General features: G+C 39.4%; 1 long non-coding RNA gene across 1 annotated transcript in view; it reads left to right on the top strand.

Annotated features, from left to right (window-relative positions):
* LOC110257595 overlaps positions 1-11,410 on the top strand; it is a 58,432-nt gene extending 47,022 nt beyond the window's left edge. Inside the window, exons 4-5 of the long non-coding RNA XR_002340433.1 lie at positions 4,988-5,087; positions 10,722-11,410. This is a non-coding gene — a long non-coding RNA (uncharacterized LOC110257595). The remainder of the gene's footprint in view (positions 1-4,987; positions 5,088-10,721) is intronic.

Below are 18,559 nucleotides of genomic sequence, written 5' to 3'. Positions count from 1 at the left end.
CCATTTGAACACCCCCACTCTCCAGAGAGGAGAGGATCATATTACAGCTCATTTTTGTCTCTCCCGTCCCCCCAGCATTCCCGACCCTAGGACCTCAGAATGTGACTGTATTTGGAGACAGAATCTTGAAGAGGTAATGAAAGTAAAATGAGATCCTATGTGTAGGTCCTAACCCAACATGACGGGTGTCCTTAGAAGAAGAGAGGTTTGGGATGCAGAAACAGGGAAAACCAAGTCAAGGCACGTGGAGAAGACAGCCATGTAGGAGCCAAGGAGTGAGAGCTTCACAGGAAACCATCCCTGTGGATACCTCGATTTGGACATCTAATCTCCAGAATTGTGAGAAATAAATTTCTGTTGTTGAAGCCTCAGGCTGTGGTCCTTTGTTATGGCAGCCCTGGCAAGCTGATACAAGTATCCTTTTGTGAAAGTCATTTGCCTCCTGCAGACATCACACTATGACTCCCGATAGCAATGGCCACAGCTGCAGGAGCAAAAACCATCATGCCCTCAGGTGCCACTCCATCGGAGAGTGCACGATTGTTCCCTCAGGCTGAATAAGAGCCTGCTCTGAAGTCAGAGCAGCTTTCTCTGGAGAATTCATCAGAGCAAAACAGGGTGCATTTAGGAAAGGCTGACACAATGTAAAAAAAAAAAGACAACAAAAAAACCCTAAAAAAATTGATGTGCTATTTGAAAGTAAAAATGGATTTTGGAGAGCCAATAAATACAAAGCCATTTAATACAGTTTTGTTTATTTGTTTTAACTAAACACATTCTCATTAGCTTCTTTCAAATTTACCATAGCATTGCTTATCTCTGACATGCAAAATCTAGCCATAATGCTTTTTTTTAATGATTTTATTTTTTTCCATCACTAAGATGCACAAATAACTTATACAACTCAGCAGCCAAAAAGCCAACAACCCAACTGAAAAATGGGCAAAGGACCTGAATAGACATTTCTCCAAAGAAGATACACAGATGGCCAACAAGCACATGAAAAATGCTCAACATCACTGATTATTAAGAGAAATGCAAACCATAATGCTTTTTGTCTTTCTCCTTTGCACTGCTAATTCTTACGGCTGACAGTTTTCCCCCAATGAATCTCCTTACTCTCCTTAGACCACATTTTTTAAAGAAGATCATTTGATAAGGGATGGGACAAGATAGCATCTAGAGAATTGCACTAGACCAACACATTGATATGGTGAAGGTGGAGGGTTATATACATTTATCCTTTTTGTGATTATCTCCAAAGGAACTCTTGAATCAGAAAGGGAATGTGCCAAATGGCAAGGGCAAGAATTAGGATTAGTCAAACTGAAAAGACATAGACACAAATCTTGATTCTGGTATTTTTGGTTGTTTGTCTTGAAAAAAATTTGCCCTCTGGTCACTGGACTCATTCCAGTTAGGATTGATAAGGTTGTAATAAAATCTTTAGGGTTCCACACTGGGTGTACAGCAGGTTGTTTAATATACATGACTAATGCACTTCGGCAGCTGCCTGTCACCCTAGGAGAGAGCAAAGACCTCTTGGTCAGACAAGGCTCTAGTGAAGACTGTGCCTTCAGAGATGTTTAAGCATTTTCTTGACCGCTGGGTCCTAAATCTAGTGAAATGCTTCACTCGGATTCGTTTCCTGCCTGATAGAAACAGAACATTGTCCTCCAATGGACAGACGGAACTGATGTGCCCCTTTGGATGAGGTGATAGAGACTGGGAACATTCTAGATGGCTATGTTCTTCAAGCAAGTTTGTTTTAAAAGGAGACAAAATCCAACCACTGCTTCATTCTACTGTTAATGCAGCACCGTTCGTAACATCTCTATGCTGCACTGACTAAATCACATGGTATTACCTTTTATTTTTAAAGTATTTATACGGAGTTCCTGTCGTGGTGCAGTGGTTAACGAATCCGACTAGGAACCATGAGGTTGCGGGTTCGGTCCCTGCCCTTGCTCAGTGGGTTAACGATCCGGCATTGCCGTGAGCTGTGGTGTAGGTTGCAGACACGGCTTGGATCCTGTGTTGCTGTGACTCTGGCATAGGCCGGTGGCTACAGCTCTGATTGGACCCCTAGCCTGGGAACCTCCATATGCTGTGGGTGTGGCCTTAAAAAAAAAAAAAGACAAAAAATAAAATAAAAGCTTCGTAGGGATAATATTAACAGGAAACAAGTAGGAACTCCTAACTCTTGGACAGATGGGACATTAATAGACTAAGTCATGAGAAAAGTGTGTGGGTAATTTGGCATAGAGAAGGCCAGGTACCAGTTTAGCCAAACAACGTCACAATCATGAGAATGCGAATAAGTGCACCTCCTCACCTCTTTCAATCTGACAATTTATTAGCCTGCTTCTGGTAATTGTAGGAGAAAGTCAAGACATAATGCTGCAAAGGGTGTGCCGTAACTTAACTTCTGGGTGTTTATTTCCTGGAGGGGGTGGTAAGCCATAAAGCTGGTAGTAAAACAGTAAAACTTGCCTTGCTTTGCTCATATTGGAGAGAGTAGTTCCATTTCAGCCTGTAGGAAGGTATCACTCATCAGCTAGTTCTCAATCTACCCTCCACCCCACTTCCCCAAAAACCAACCAAAAAACCAAAACAGAGTCCCACAGCCGGATTACACACTCTGCTCAGGAAATGCAAGCAAGGGAGGGGTGGTGTTCCAACTTTAGCTGCCCACTTGGCCACCATAAAAATTATCCACTGACCTCCCTTCTCTTTTTGAGTCCCTTTTCTCTGAACTTGCAGCTTCCCTGAGACCCACCCCATAGCCACAGCAATCTTCTCTTTGAGTCTTATTTTGGGATATCATTTTCTATATCTACTCCCCCAGAAATCTGAGGCTGTCTACTTTTTATTTTTTTATAATGATTTTTATTTTTTTCATCATAGCTGATTTACAGTGTTCTGTCAATTTTCTACTGCACAGCGACGTGACCCAGTCACACATACATGTATACATTCTTTTTTCTCACATTATCATGCTCCATCACAACTGGACAGAGTTCCCAGTGCTATACAGTAGGATCCCATTGCTTATCCACTCCAGAAGCAATAGTTTGCATCTATTAACCCCGAATTCCCAGTCCTTCCTACTCCCTCCCTCACATGTGGTTGCCAAGAGGGAGGGGGAGGGAGTGGGAGGGAGTGGGAATTTGGGGTTAATAGATCTGTCTCCATGTCCATGATTTTCTCTTCTGTGAAAATCTTTTTTTATGCCATATATTAGATTCCAGATATAAGTGAAATCATATGGTATTACTTTTTATTTTTAAAGTATTTTTAAAAAATTTTGATTCCCTTGTTATCTAGTGCTGTTAATAATTTATTCTTTTCAGAAACACATTTTTTCTTTCTAGGATGTTGGAAAGAATAGCGAAATTTGCCATCTTGATTCAACTAAAGTTTGTTTTTTTTTGTTTTTTTGGTTTTTTTTTTAAGGCTGCACCAATGACATGTGGCAGTTCCTAGGCTAGAGGTCAAATCAGAGCTGTAGCTCCCAGCCTACACCACAGCCATAGCAACTCTGGATCCTTAACCCACTGACCGAGGCCAGGGATGGAACCCATATCCTCATGGACACTACATTTGGTTCTTAACTTGCTGAGCCACAAGAGGAACTCCCCTAAATTTATTTTTTAAAAGGAAATCAGAGTATACAGGAAAAAAAAATTCGACTATTTACATTGGGCATTAAACCATCATCTTATCTATGAATGCTAGATATATATATTTTTTCTTGTCTTTTTGCCATTTCTAGGGATGCTCCTGCAGCATATGGAGGTTCCCAGGCTAGGGGTTGAATCAGAGCTGTAGCCACTGGCCTACACCAGAGTCACAGCAACATGGGATCCGAGCCACATCTGCAACCTACACCACAGTTCACTGGCAACGCCGGATCCTTAACCCACTGAGCAAGGGCAGGGATCGAACCCGCAACCTCATGGTTCCTAGTCGGATTCGTTAACCACTGAGCCAAGACAGGAACTCCTGTGAATGCTAAATATTTAAATGATTTACACAAATAATTTAGGAAACTATCTTCTAGAAAAGCATATACCAAGGTTGTAAAGACCACGATTAATGAAATCATGAGATTCATTTTCAAATTGCATTATTCTAAAAAGGCCACCTAATTTATACAGAATTAAAATTCTTTCACTTTAAAGCCCAGAGGCAGAGTTGATTTACAGAACAGAGAGATTGGGATTGTATCAAGTTCACCAAACAGTGGCTTACATAAATACTTTTACATTTCCCTGTCCTCTTTCTGGTTAGATATTCCATATGACTTTGCAACCCTTTTCCCTATACTTGCTCCATGTTGAAGATTTTATTTATTTTATTGTTTATTTTATTTTTTTAAACTTTTTAAACTACTCAATAAATTTATTACATTTGTAGTTGTAAAATGATCATCGCAATCCAACTTTATAGGAGTTCCATCCTACAACCCCAGCACATCTCCCCGACCCCCAAACTGTCTCCTTTGGAGACCATAAATTTTCAAAGTCAGTATCTGTTCTGCAGAGTTCATTCTGTCCTTTTTTTAGGATTCCATATGTCAGTGAAAGCATTTGATGTTGATATCTCATGGTATGTATGGCTGACTTCACTTAGCATGATAATTTCTAGGTCCATCCATGTTGCTAAAAATGCCAGTATTTCGTTCCTTTTAATGTCTGAGTAATATTCCATTGTGTATATGTACCACATCTTCTTGATCCACTCCTCTATCGATGGACATTGAGGTTGTTTCCATGTCTTGGCTATTGCAAATAGCGCTGCAATGAATATCGGAGTACGTGTCTTTGTGAGTCATGGTTTTCTCTGGATAGATGCCCAGGAGTGGTCCATATTGAAGATTTTAGCTGGTAACCATTCTAGAATGCCAGAAATAGTAAGTTATTTATTGTTGAACATACACATGCGTACTCCAAAATTTAGAATTAAAGCAATTTAAATGCTACAGGTACAAGAATAATGCTGCTGGGATCCATGAGGGAGAAAAACTGTGGCATTTTCTTCCACTTAAATGGAAAAACACCTGGTGAGCAGGACAAAATTCCCAGGTAAGGATTTTTTTTTTTTTAAAAAGTGAAAGCTATGGATGTTCCTGGAGAGATAAACATTAGTCCAACATGAATAGTCCATGTCATCCTGACTCCCCAAAGGACGCAAAGCTGCTGAATGGATGAGCCACGCCTGCCTTGCTCCTGATGCTGGAGGTGGGATATAGGAAGATGAAGTTGTAGAGAAACGTTCACTGTACACCTCAGCAGGAAATTGGCCTTTTCCTCCTCCACCACCAGCAGCCACGGAGGCAGAGATTTCTTACTCTGCCACCACCCACAGGATTGCCACAAACTTAGGGTACCTCCACCTCAGACCTGAGCTCCAGTCGGTCAGTAAATACCATCAAAGGGAACCTCACACCCGGAAATGAAAATTAGTCACACCACAGAACTAACTGCTGAGTGAAAGAGAGCTTTTAGATAAGACAGAGTCAAAACCCGAGTTATGAAATATCAAAGTGACTTGAGATTCTAGTGGAGACCATTTAAAATTTAAAAACGGTGCAGTAGTTAACGAATCTGACTAGGAACCATGAGGTTGTGGGTTCGATCCCTGGCCTTGCTCAGTGGATTAAGGATCCGGTGTTGCCAGTGAGCTGTGGTGTAGGTTGCAGAGTTGGCTTGGATCCCGGTTGCTGTGGCTATGGCTCCGATTAGACCCCAGCCTGGGAATCTCCATATGCCGTGGGAGCGGCCCTAGAAAAAGCAAAAAGACAAATAAATAAATAAATAAAAATAAAAAAATAAAATTTAAAAACAGTAACCAAAACCTAAGTCATTCATTAATCACATGATTCAGTAAATGAAATGAAGGAGATTTAAACTAGTGACCTGAAATATGTAGTGGAAGAACTGTCTTGTATTAGTTGTTTCCTAGGGTGGCTGTAACAAATTACAAAGAATTGAGGACTTAATACAACAGAACTTTATTCTCTAACAAGTCTAGAAGCTAGAAGGCTGGAATCAAGGTGTCAGCAGAGGCATGTTGTCTCTGAAGGCTCGAGGGAGAAATCCTTCCTTGCTTCCCCCTGGCTTCTGGTGGTTGCTATCCGTCTTTAGCCTTCCTTGACCTGCATCCCTCCAGTCTCTGCTCCTTCAATACATGGCTTTCTTACCCTTTGTGTCTGTCCCCTTTCCCAAATAAAATCACAATGGAGGTTAAGACTTCAACATTTCCTTTTAGGGCACCCGGTTCAACCCGCAACATATCTCAAAGCTCAAAGCAAAAAATATATTGACATATAAACCATTAGAGAAAAGATAAGAGAATTGGACGATATGTCTCGGAAACTAAACATGGAAACAATAGTCGTTCCAGCAGAAAGATACACCATAAATAGAGATGAGGCTGTAATAAAAGCAAGAGAGGAAGAAAGCATCCTTGAGCGAAAGATAGATCTGAATTTTTATAGTGAAATGTTCACCAAGTACCCCGCCATATTCATGAGCCGAGACATATACTTAGATATAGCCTAGGAAGTTTCTGAATTCTGAAGATAAGTAAAAAAATATTAAAAACTTTCTATCAAAAAGAATGAACCAACTGTGAAGGGAAAAAATCCTGTAATACTGGCTTTGAACTTCTTATTTGTAATACTAGAAGCTAAAACTCAATGGAGTAATATCTGAGGACTATTGTGAGAAAAAAATTTCAATGTTAGACTCCCATATAGTCAAGAAATTATCCATCTGTCAGAACAAAATAAAGCTATTTAAGGATTTGCTAGTGTTCAGAGGAAGATTCTCAAAAAGATGAATGAAACAATAAATGTCACAGACTACAACAGAAGTCTAGAGATGGGGAATCTAAGACATAAGGGAATGGTGATAAGAAACAAATATATACATTAAATTAAAATTACTTATTCAGTTGAAGGCTAGGTGGATAAGAAAGAGGTGAGCCCTGTAAGATAAACACTACGTAAAAATCTTAGAAACAGAAGGGATGTTCAATATGAGAAATTCTCATAAAAGTTTAAAATTAAATGTATTAAACTACCTTAGCAAAACTCAGGAGTTAGTGAAGAATACAGAAGGGATGGGAAATAAAAGCACTCATTCATAGGGAAAGGAGGAGGTAAAAAGGGATGAAATATTGTTACCATTATTACTATTTTACTTTATAATTAAGTTTCTTTGAATGCAAGCAGAAGCAAAAGGGAATATTGGAAAGAAAATTACCTTTAAAACCCAGTTATGGAGTTCATGTCATGGTGAAGTGGGTTAAGAATTTGACTGCAGTGGCTCAGGTCACTGCAGATGTGTGGGTTCAATCCCCAGCCTAGTGCAGTGGGTTAAAATATCCAGCATTGCTGCAGCTGTGGCTCAGATTCAGTCCCTGACTGGGACTGGGAACTTCCATGTGCTACAGGTGTGGCCATAAAATGAAAACAAAAACAAAATCAACAGTTATATAGAAACTTGCTGAAGGAAGCCATTTTTCCCTTGCCAAAAATGTGTTCTGTCCTTTCATTTCTGAGAGCTATAATATCTCCCATCATTCTCCTTTAGCCATTTTCTTCAGCACAGCCTCAGCACCTGCCTTCTCAGAGGAAGCAATGTTTCCCACAGGTGCCCGGTAAGGGACATTAAAATGCCTCAGTGTTCCAGACATAAATGATAATTTAATTGGAAACCTCTCCCTGCCTCCCTCTTCAGCATGTGTCCTACCTCCAAGGTCATGAAGGATAAGGATTCATGACCCAGGAAATTTCAGCTTAGACCCCAGCTGCAATTTTTTATTCCTCTCAGTTAAAAGTCTAATGTAGAAGAAATCATAGTGGTATAATTGAAAATAAAATTACTTATTTACTTATTTTATCTTGTAATGATTTTTATTTTTTCCACTCTACCTAGTTTACAGTGTTTTGTCAATTTTCTACTGTACAGCAAGGTGACCCAGTCACACATACATGTATACATTCTTTTTTCTCACATTATCTTACTCCATCATAAGTGACTAGATATAGCTCCCAGTGCTATACGGCAGGATCTCAGTGCTTATCCATTCCAAAGGCAGTAGTTTGCCTCTATTAACCCCAAATTCCCAGTCCATCCCACTCCCTCCCCCTCCCCCTGAGAAACCACAAGTCTGTTCTCCATGTCCATGATTTTCTTTTCTGTGGAAAGGTTCATTTGTGCCATATATTAGATTCCAGATATAAGTGATATCATGTGGTATTTGTCTTTCTGACTGACTTCACTTAGTATGAGAGTCTCTAATTCCATCCATGTTGCTGCCAATGGCATTATTTTGTTCTTTTTTATGGCTGAGTAGTATTCCATTGTGTATATAGACCACATCTTCTTAATCCATTCTTCTGTCGATGGACATTTAGGTTGTTTCCATGTCTTGGCTATTGTGAACAGTGCTGCAGTGAACATGCAGGTACATGTGTCTTTTTCAAGGAAAGTTTTGTCCAGATATATGCCCAAGAGTGGGATTTCTGGGTTGTATGGTAGTGAAAATAAAATTATTTAAAATTCTCACTTTATTGAAAAGAAGCAGGAGAAAAAACAATGTCTTTGTGGCATTTTGTTTTCAAATTGTAGTAGAGACGTATTTGCCTTTTATGAGAACAGAGAAAGGGAAAATAAATATTAACAGAATTTACAGAGCTACAGCTCTTATTCAACCCCTAGCCTGGGAACCACCATGTGCTGTGGGTGTGGTCCTAAAGAGACCAAAAAAAAAAAAAAAAAGACTAAGTATCACAAAATATGACCTTGATCAGGTCCATTCTCATTTGATTGGCCAGAGCAAATAATTTGACCACACCTGTGGTTCAAAGGGACAAGAAAGTGCAGTCTCCCCTTGAAGACAGAGAGAGAAAAAGTGGCAGCACCCTATTTTAATGAATTGGCAAGCAGGGCTAATCTGAAATGTAGCAGTAATGTCATGAACAAAAAGTGTTTGTGTGTTTGCATTTACTTTTGCAACACAATTAGTTAAAAGATTCTGCTTACAGTGGGGTATTAAACTATTAGAAAAATTATTATAATTATTATAATTGTGTTCTTAGAAAACAAATTTATCTCAGGTAAGTTGTTTAGCACTTCCACAAAACACATACTAAGTAATATCACTTACTAAAGAAAAAATCCTCAAGCTGAAGTTGGACATTGCTGAACAAATAGTGAAGTATGAAAAGGATATGATGTAGAATTTTTTTTTTTTGGCCTTTTCTAGGGTTGCTCCCGCGGCATATGGAGGTTCCCAGGCTAGGGGTGTAACCGGAGCTGTAGCCGCCGGCCTACGCCAGAGCCACAGCAACGTGGGATCCGAGCCACATCTGCAACCTACGCCACAGCTCACGGCAATGCCGGATCCTTAATCCATTGAGCGAGGCCAGGGATCGAACCTGCAACCTCATGGTTCCTAGTTGGATTCATTAACCTCTGAGCCACGACGGAAACTCCTGGAGAGCAATTTTTCAGTGACAGCACAAACTCCAGGAATACTTTCTATGTCTAATATTTTCTGATTAAAAACAGAAAAAAACATAGAAACAATCCACTATATGTAACATGTATACCAGGAACTATGATCTCTCTATAGATATATATCTTATTGCTTTGCTTTTTTATGGTAATAATGAAAAGACTTGAAAACTTCAGTTTTTTCCTCTTAGTTTTTTCCTCTACCTTGTATTAATGCATCAGAGTATACTGATTTCTTGCTTTTTGGATGCTAACATCTTTTTTTTGTTTGTTTGTTTTTTGTCTCTTTTGTCTTTTTAGGGCTGCACCCGTGGCATATGGAGGTTCTCAGGCTAGGGACTTAATCAGAGCTATTGCCAACAGCCTATGCCACAGCCACAGCAACACAGGATCCAAGCAGCATCTGTGACATACACCACAGCTCACAGCAACACTGGATGCTTAACCCACTGAGTGAGGCCAGGGATGGAACCCACAACCTCATGGTTCCTAGTTGGATTCGTTTCCGCTGCGCCACAGCCGGAACTCCTGTGTCTTATATAAATCTTGTAATCTCAGCAGACAGTCTGTCTTGCAACTATAAGACTGATTAGCTTTAGTTCATTTCAGCTCTACTCAGAATTTTTTCTAAATGATTTTCTCTATTTTTCACCACCTACATTAGTTTCAGAATTCTTAAATTTTTGAAAGATCTTTATAAAAGTATCCCTCTGTAGTATAAAACTTTTCCTTCATTGTTCTCTTCTCCCCCCAGACCTGGGAGATACTGCTGTTCGATCCTCAATTTACCCAAAGTGCTCAGATTATAATGTCTTTAGGCCAAGCAATTTATTTAGAATTCCCTAAATATTTTTTTAAATTCCAGATTTATTAAAGCTGTGATGATCAGAGTATCAAAGAGACAATAGGACCATAAAGTGCCTAACTGGAATGAAAGAAATAGATCCATAATTTCCTTTCAATTTGTTTATTTGCTTATGATTGTAGAAGCAGTATATGATCATTGCAGAAAACTTAGAAAATCCAGGGAAGAATAAGGAATAGAAATCAACTTCTCCACCTAGATAAAATGTAGTATTTTGATTAAATTATGTTTTAAAGTAGACTATAAGCTGCAACAGACTTCAATAAGGCAATAAAAATAAACATCTTTCTCTTGTGTTTTGTTTTGTTTTGTTTTTTCTTTTGGAGACTCAGAAGAGCAGTACTAAGCAAGAGAGAAAAGAATAAGAAGCAGGAAGAGGAGAAATTAAAGGCCACATATAGGTAGCATGCTAAAAGAGAATCATTCATGTGTTTTTTTTTCTGCAACAATATTTTCCCTGGGAAAAAAAATTAGCTGGTACTTCCACTTGGCAAATTATATTACAGCAATCATGATATTAGAAATATTTTTCTCTGTGATACTGATGTTTGGGGTTAAAAAAATTAAGCTGGAATGCTTTAAAAAATGTCTGACACGTGAAATCAACGTGTATCTTCATTTTTCTTTGCATTGTTTCAGTACAAATATTGACCACTATTTCAGCTTCTTTAAGCAAACATCTTTTTATTGTACCTTGACAATATTTCCAAGCAACACGGTGAGTGTCAATACCAGTAGGTTTACCCACACTGTGAGGTTTAGGAAACATCTGGTCTCTAGGTCAAGCTTTTCATGTCTATTTCCTCTGTCTTGGTGCACTTAGGATTTTTTGAACACAGGCACATACCTTCGAAGGATGCTGGACTTTCCTATTCAAACGTCTCTGCTTCTTCCTCACATAATTTTCCCCTAAGGTCGATTTTTTTTTTTTTCGTCTTTTGTCTTTTTTTTAGGGCCGTACCTGCAGCATATGGAGATTCCCAGTCTAGAGGTCAAATTGGCGCTGTTGCGGCCAGCCTACACCACAGCCACAGCAATGAGGAATCCAAGCTGTGTCTGCGACCTACAACACAGCCCACAGGCAATGCCAGATCCTTAACCCACTGAGCAAGGCCAGGGATCGAACCTGTGTCCTCATGGCTACTAGTCAGGGTCGTTAACCACTGAGCCATGACGGGAACTCCCAGTTATTTTTTAAAGTCCAGTTTTTATAAATGAATAATTATTGTTTCCTTTGGGACTACTCAAAGATAATTTTCTCTGTCTCCTTCAAAGTTTACTTGAAAGTAAAATATTATTCAAGACAAACAAAAATTTTGTCTTATATTCTCCCACTGCTTAGACCATAAGATATTATAATAGGTGAGTGGCTGGAGAGTTTTTAAGTTTTGTTTTTTTTTGCTTTTTCGGGGTGGGGTGCATCTGCTTCATATGGAGGTTCCCAGGCTAGGGGTTGAATTGGAGCTGCAGCTGCCAGCCTACAGCACAACCACAGCAACGCCAGATCTGAGCTGCATCTGTGACCTACACCACAGCTCACACAGCAACACTGGATCCTTACCCCACTGAGTGAGGCCAGGGATCAAACCTCATCCTCATGGATATTAGTTGGGTTCATTACCACTGAGCCACAATGGGAACTCCCAAGGGGACTTTTAAGGTCAGGTCAGGTCTTCATCTACAAATCTCTCTTTCTTGTTTTCTTCATTATAAAATATATTCATCACCCTTAAATAATTCACTGGATTATGCTTACATTTAAGAAAAGTTATTCTGCCTATTCTATAATAACATCAAATTAAAAAATTTTCTTTGATATAGGTATCTATTCATTTTATTGTCAAAAAATATTAGCAAGACAGTGATTTAAGTATGAAATAAATCAGAGCTTGTTAATTGAGAAATTAAATTAGACCCATAAAGAATGAAATAGCTTTTGTTTAACTGTAGCATCTAGAAATCCTACCTTGAAAACAAACAACCACCACCTGATGTTATATAAATAAATAGAATAGAAAAGTTATAAGCTTACTTTTGTATACATGTTTCAAATACACTTTAAAAAATAAATGGTAGTTCCCATCATGGCTCAGTGGAAACGAATCTTCTAACATCCACGAGGACACAGGTTCAATCCCTAGCCTCGCTCAGTGGGTTAAGGATCCAGTGTTGCCGAAAGCTGTGGTGCCAGGTTGCAGATGCGGCTTGGATCTGACATTGCTGGGACTATGGCATAGGCCAGCAGCGACATCTCCGATTCGACGCCTAGCCCAGAAACCTCCATATGCCTCGAGTGTGGCCTTAAAAAGACAAATAAATAAATAAGTGGGTGAACAGAAATACAATGCTGATTAGGGAGTTTCCTGGTGGCTCAGTGAGTTAAGGAAATGGTATTGTCACTGCTGTGGCTATGGTTACAGTTGTGGCACAGTTTCGATCCCTGGCCTGGGAACTTCTGCATGATGCAGGTGTGGCCAAAAAAAGGGAAAAAAAAGACCGATAAAATTATTCTTCTCAAATGTATTTCTAAAAAGCAAATTGATTACTTAATCACACAGTAATAATAATGTATCTTAATAACATAATTAATTGGTTAATTGATTATAATCCCCCCCCTCAGTATGTCTGAAATAGGGAGCAAAGTTTTTGAAAAAAAATCCTTGTAACAGATTTCCTCAAAACTTAAATTATTTCAAAATCTGGCACTAGCATGTCAGTTGCCAACATTCAAAAATATGCATGAGTGGGGAGTTCATATTGTGGCTCAGTGGTAATGAACCCAACTAGTATATATGAAGGATGTGGGTTTGATCCCTGGCCTCACTCAGTGGGTTAAGGATCCAGTGTTGCTGTGAGCTGTGGTGTAGGTCACAGATGCAACTCCGATTTGCCCCCTAGCCTGGGAACTTGCCAAAGGTGTGGGCCTAAAAAGCAAAAAGAAAAAGTGTGAGTGAAACATTGAAATCTAACAACTACTCTATATCTGAATATCATCAAATATATGTGTGCCTTGATTTATTTTGGAACTAGTTTATTGATTATATGATATATAAGGGGAATTATAAAAGATTCCAGAAATCTTGGCTCAAGCTTTTCAATATATACTGTATTGACAAATGGGGAATACCTGAGCCATTATTGAATATTTTCACCTCAAAGATACGAAGCCTAACTCCTGGATGTTCTGAGTTTAAGTCAGATTCCATACTAAAACTTTTAATTTTTTGAATACACTGATATCTATTCACTCAAATTCAAACCCTCCCAAACCCTCTCAAATTTATTTTTCCCCCTTCCCTCTCTTTTCTCCCTTCCCTGAATTCATAGATTTACATATCAATTCATGTATTGATTTCTTATTGATTGCCTCTGTAAGCCAAAAACTGTGCCAGATAATGGAAAAAGAATATCGAATAAGAGGTATTTCTGCTTCTGACTACTGAGTGAGTAATTGGTACTAAATTAACCTCATGCTTTGAAAAGCCGTATAACTGCAAAATATAAGAGGCCATTGTTTTCAGGCCTTGGAGACCTCACAAAATTATGGTCCCTGAAAAGAAAACTCATCAGGTAATACCCCATAATCACTCTGGCCCTCTGCCTGGAGACAATCAGTTGTGGCACAGGGAAATAAAGCCTGAGCAGAGCATGGAAGTCCCACTTAGAAGACTCAGAATTGGGGCGGGTATAGACTGGGGCACGCTGGAATGAGCAGGGTAGGAACTCGCGAGCAGTGGGCGAGAAGGCACAGAAGGTCATGGGTCTTGCATGTGCATTGGGTAAGATGACCAGGCTGAACAGAGAGTGTTTGCTATGAGGTTGAGATTGAAACAAAGACTTTAGAGGTTGAGAAATGTTGGGAGACATTGGAGTTATAGCCCAGAGAGAATTTTATTGCCCCAGGCATCCAGAAAGGCCATGCCTTAAAAGTAAGGCCGTAGGCAGTTTTATGCTAGAGTTATCCTAGCAACACTGAAACCCACCAACCTAAAAGCCTGTATCTAGTAAAATTATCTTTCAAACGTGAAGGAGACATAATGATTTTATCAAACAAAAACTAAGGTAATTTGTTCCCAGTAGACTAACCTAGTATGAAATGTTAAAAGAAGCTCTTCAGAAAGAAAAAATAATAATGTAGGTCAGAAACTTCGATCTTCATAAAGTAAGAAAGTATATGGGAGAAGGAATAAATGAAGATGAGATGAAATCTTTTTCTTTTAAAAATTAATCCTGCAGATAGAAATTTGTTCGTAATAACAATACCATTGTACTTGGTGATTACAGTATATGGGTTACGTGAAGTAAATGACCGTGATATTATAGGAGACAGGATGGATTAGGAATATTCTAAGATGCTCATACTACCCATGAAACAATACAGTGTTGAAAGTGGACTTGGATTGGTTAGAAGTGTGTATTGTAAACTCTAGGACAACCACTAACATTTTTTAAAGAAATTTTATGAAATGCGATAAAAATCAAACTAAAGAAAGCAGAAAAAGAGTGAATAAAAGGAAGTGGAAGAGGAAGAGGAAAAAGAACACAAAGGACGACAGCAACAGCAGGAACAGCAACAACCGTAGCAATGGCGACAAATAGAAAACAGTCGCAGATATGGCCAATATTAATCCAACTATGTCAGTAATCACTTTAAATGTGACTGGTCTGAATGAGCCAACGAAAAGACAGAAACTGTCACAGTGAATATAAAAACAAGACCCAACTGTACATTGTCTATAAGAGAACACTTTAAATGAAAGGACAGATAATTTAAAGAAAGGCAGTGAAAATGATATACCACAGTTAATAGCAATCAAAAGAAAGCTGCAGTAGCTATATTAATCTCAGAGAAGGAAGACTTCAGAGCAAGGAAATTAACAGGGATTATTATTAACAGGGATTATTGTAAAGAAGGGCATTATATAATGATAAAGGGGTCATTTCTTCAAGAAAATATACAAATCCTTAATGTCTACTTGCCTGACAATAGAGGGTCCACACACATGAGGCAAAAGTTGATAAAACTGCAGGGGAAAACAGATAAATCTATTGTTATAGCTGGAGACTTCAACACTGCTCCATTCGTAAGCAGTTGCAGCAGCCAGAAACTCAGTAAGGATGTAGTTAAACCGAACAGTACTGTCAATCAACTGGATCTAATTTATAATATCAAATATTTCATCCATCAGGAGTAAGATACATATTCTTCTCAAGCTCGCATGGAACATTCACCAAGATAGACTACATTCTGGTAATTAATACAGATAAAACACACCTCAACAAATTTGAAAGTATAGAAATCATGCAAAGTGTGCTCTTAGACCACAATGAAATGAAACTAAAAATCAATAACAGAAAGCTGGAAAATACCACAATATTTGCATATTAAACAACAGACTTGTAAATAAAACACGGGTTAAAGAAGGCTCAAGAGAAATTTTAACATTCTTTGAGCAAATTAAAAACAAACAACAAAAATTGTGACATGCAGCAAAAGCAGTGCCTGGAGGGAATTTTATAGCATTGAATGCATATATTATACAAGAAAGACCTTTAATTAGTAATCTAAGTTTCTGCCTTAGGAAACTGGACAAAGAAGAGTAATATAAACCTAAAGCAAGAAGAAGAAAGTAAATGATAAAAAATTACAACATAAATCAGTGAAATTGAAGATAGGAAATTAATAGAGAAAATTAATAAAATCAAAGCTGGTTCTTTGAAAAGATTTATAAAAAATTGATAAACCTCTAGCCAGGTAACCAAGAAAAAGAAAAAAAGGGCAAGATACACATTAACATTCTTTCATTTCTACTATCAGAAATGAAAGACAGGCCATTACTGTCAATCCTGTGGCCATTAAAATGTTCTGTTTCTGGAGTTCCCCTCATGGCTCAGTGGTTAACGAATCCGACTAGGAACCATGAGGTTACAGGTTCGATCCCTGACCTTGCTCAGTGGGTTAAGGATCTGGCATTACTGTGAGCTGTGGTGTGGGTTGCAGACGCGGCTCAGATCCCACGTTGCTGTGGCTCTGGTGTAGGCCGGCAGCTACAGCTCCGATTCGACCCCTAGCCTGGGAACCTCCTTGTGCTGCGGGAGCGGCCCAAGAAATGTCAAAAAATAAATAAATAAATAAAATAAAAATAAATAAAATGTTCTGTTTCTGTGGTACAATCCTGAATAACACAGGAATATACATTAAGTTCATACATGTTTGTAAAACACTCTATGTGAAAGAACCAAGTCAACAAAATGGTTGTTTGGAGAGGACCAAGGATAGACTTTGAACCTAGAATTGGGTTTTAATCACTCACACACACACCCCCAAAGAAGATATTCATATATTTCTTGTGCAATTAAAAAAGCATTTTTCAAAGCAAAGAACAGTGGAAAGCCTGGATAACTGTCTAATCAACACCCCCCAAGGCAAAGGGAAGTTGCTGCTAACATCAGTGCATGCAGAACAAAGGTGGAAAAGAACAGTTTTCTATCAATTCCGAGAGCATAGTGGACCTTTGGTAGGTGCTTGAAATGGGCCAACAAGATACTAGGAGTAAAAAAGGAAGCAAAGTGGTGTCTGCCTTCCTGTGAGAGAGGGAGCCTCAGGGATGCTATACTCTTCCCACCAGCTTTTATTCCTAGACATCAACATTTATTGGGCGCTAACCAAACGCCAAGCACGGCTCCACATGTCTGCCCTGTTTTACATGTGATTTTCCAGTCAATCCTCATGCAACCACATGGGCATAGGCATTATTTTTATTATTCCTGTTTTAAAGATAAGAAATTAAGCACGACGGGTGAGTTACTTGCTTAAAGTCCTTCAGCTAGAATCTGGGGTTCATCCCACCCAGGCCAGGAATGGAACCTGAGCTACAGCAGTAACAATGTCATATCCTGAACCCACTGAGCCACCAGGGAACTCCCAAAGCCTAGCTTCCTTTTGTGTGTGTGTGTGTGTGTGTGTGTGTGTGTGTGTCTTTTTAGGGCCATACCCACAGCATATGGAGGTTTCCAGGCTGGGGTCAAATCAGAGCTATAGCCACTGGCCTACACCACAGCCATAGCAACACCAGATCCAAGCCATGTCTGCGACCTACACCACAGCTTACAGCAACACCTGATCCTTAACCCACTGAGCCAGGCCAGGAATTTAACCTGCATCCTCATGGATGCTAGTCAGATTCGTTTCCACTGAGCCACGACAGGAACTCCAAGCCTAGCTTCTTAACCACTGTCTTTTGCCTCCAATACTCCTTTCTTATCTCATTGAATCCTCACCCAGACCTGGCCACACACTACTCATTGTGTATACCCGAGGAAACCGAATCCTGACAAGGTTGTAGATTTGGTGTAGGTTGGCAATGGTGGATGGCAGAGCCAGATTTTAACCCATCCCTTTCTCCAGTGTTCTTCATGAGGTTATCAAATAAGTGTAGTAATGTCACAGGGGTATGGGTCACAAACACCTCCTGGTGACTGTGCAGTGTCTTTGCCACAATTATTTCTCCTGTACCTTAGTTCCCTTCAGTGTCCTTCCCTTTGCTCCTGCTTTTCCTGCGGTTTCTCCGCAGGAATTTCTCTCCTCCTCTTGGTGGCTGCCGTCTGCCAGCCTTTCTCCCTTTCCCTTCTGTTTGCCCACCTCTCTTAACGCCTCCTTCAGAACACGTATATCACACTCTGTTAATAAACAAAACTCTTCTTAGTTACCCATCGAGAGAGGGGCAGGAGAAGAAGCCTTTATTCTCTTGGTTAAATTCAGGTCCTTGTTGATCAATTCTTCCCTGAGGGGTTAACAGTGTTTTTCTTCCTGTTCACGTTCACAATTATGGTGCGTACAGTGGCTTCATATGTGCATCTGTGTATCCTTCGACATGACAAACACAAGTGTTGACAGAACACGGCCTTTCTCGGTAAGAATTGCCAGCTGGTGCCTGGGTGCTAAGCCCGACTATTGCTCTTGAATCTTGTGCTGAAAACTTCATAATGAAACCCCCAAATCACAGCAGCATAAACACAGCTGCTTATGCCTCGAAAGTAAGTGGTTTCCGAGGGAAAGCCTAATCAGTAGAATCTAGTGTTTAGTCAATTACATTAACAGCAGACAAATAGAAATCATACATATTTGACAGGAGGACATTTTAAGAAACTGTATATTTGCATG

This window comes from Sus scrofa, chromosome 18, assembly GCF_000003025.6.
Source record: "Sus scrofa isolate TJ Tabasco breed Duroc chromosome 18, Sscrofa11.1, whole genome shotgun sequence".
In the NCBI taxonomy this organism is placed as follows: Eukaryota; Metazoa; Chordata; class Mammalia; order Artiodactyla; family Suidae; genus Sus; species Sus scrofa.
This window is presented reverse-complemented; position numbering and strand designations above follow the sequence as displayed.